Source organism: Mastomys coucha, unplaced genomic scaffold (assembly GCF_008632895.1).
Source record: "Mastomys coucha isolate ucsf_1 unplaced genomic scaffold, UCSF_Mcou_1 pScaffold22, whole genome shotgun sequence".
Classification (NCBI taxonomy): Eukaryota; Metazoa; Chordata; class Mammalia; order Rodentia; family Muridae; genus Mastomys; species Mastomys coucha.
The window spans coordinates 196,394,867-196,396,492 of NW_022196905.1; the positions used below are offsets into that span (position 1 = coordinate 196,394,867).

The window sequence follows — 1,626 nt, forward strand, 5'->3', positions numbered from 1 at the left end:
CGGTACCCAGGGTCTCTACATTTCTGGAGTCGTCTCAGGAGTGGCCTCATGAGTGGTTTGCCCACTTGTGAATTATGGCTCCAGGCAGGGGTCATCTTCGGCATGGTCTGCCCCAATTTCAACCTGAAGAGAGCTGGTCTGGTGGTCATCTCAGACTAGCTCCCTGTCCAGGTCCCTTGGTGCCAGTCTGATGGTTGTCTCAGGCTTGCTTGCTTGATCCTCACCCAGCCCACACCCAAGTGGCCCCTTGAGAGGGTTGTCTGTCTCAGGCTGACTTCTGTCAGGAGCAGGTGATCCCACACGGGGTTCTTCTAGTTTCCAGCTTGCTCCCTGTCTTGGGAGCCTGTCTGGGCCTGCCTGACACTGGAGTGCTGGTCATTTCAGGCTAGCTTCCAGTCCAGAGGCCCCCTGGTGCGGGCCTTGTGGTCAACTCAGGCTCACTTTTGTTTCTGGGAATGTTAGGCTGCTAATCATTCAGACGTTCACAGGTCAGGACACTGAGCATAGACACAGCCTCTCTCCTCTCTGCCCCCTACTGATGCACATGGGACACAGCAGCCACACCTGCAATGTCTCTAGGGGCAGATAGTTGAAACTTGTTATGTAGAGTATAATTAGTTTGAGTTATATAAAATCTTTTACATGTATCAAGCACTATGTTTAGAAACTCAAACTTATCCAATAGGATTCTTTGTCTTTGGAAAAATAAAAATATGTTTGAATGTCACACAGGATTTTCTGTGTACATCATACCCATTAACAGTCTTCACAACAATGGCAACATGTTTAGTAACATGCTTTAAAGTTCATAGTACATTTAGCAGAAGCACGAGGAACTTCAAGCCCAGTCTGTCCTATAGAGTGAGTTCCAGGATAGTCAGGGCTATACAGAGTAATTCTGTCTTGAAAAAACAAACAACAACAAGAAGAAAAAAAAAAGAACAAAAAATCGTAGTAATGCTTACCTTTGGCCAGTCTCAATCACGTGTTTTATTATTACTTCTGTGTGAGAGATTTTCCATCAGCTACAAATTATTATCAGATCCAGGCTCCCATACTTACATTACACTGTACAAAGAGTCTCTTCTGCCAGTTGCTACGGAGAGAGGGAAAAAGACTCTCTCCAGAAGGCTCAACAACTATTCCTTTCCCATAGCTATTTTTTCATCTGTGATTCAGTAGTTCTGAATAAAAAGGAGCTCTCAGAGTGTGCATTTACCCGACTTAGCTCATCGCCCACTAGAAAACTGAGCAATTCCCCCAAAGGAAGCAGGTATGAGCTGGGTAGCAAATAATTTTCTACTTTTGCCATCATAATTATATAAATTATCCTATAAAAGTAATCATTTTACTTCACTTGTCAGAAAAAAAAACAACCAAAATTTAAAAATGTATTTTACATCTTTAGTTAGATGGCCAAGATGAACAGTCTGGTGGATATTTGGGTTTGAAGATCAATGTCAGATTAGACAACAGAGAAGACAGACCACTTCTGTGAGAGAACAGAAAGAAGTAACTGCTAGTAGTAAGACGACAACGGTATTCAATTCCTTGAGGGGAACTCTGGTCTTTTGTATTAAATTCTACTTTCCTTATTTATGGACATCCTTTGTATATTGTGAATAT

At 42.6% G+C, this 1,626-nt stretch overlaps 1 non-coding gene across 1 annotated transcript; it reads right to left on the minus strand.

The window, feature by feature from the left end:
* Positions 1-454: 454 nt before the first annotated feature.
* LOC116071777 lies at positions 455-586 on the minus strand. The gene has a single exon (XR_004111144.1). It is a non-coding gene; the product is annotated as a small nucleolar RNA SNORA17 (small nucleolar RNA).
* Between the last annotated feature and the right edge of the window lie 1,040 nt (positions 587-1,626).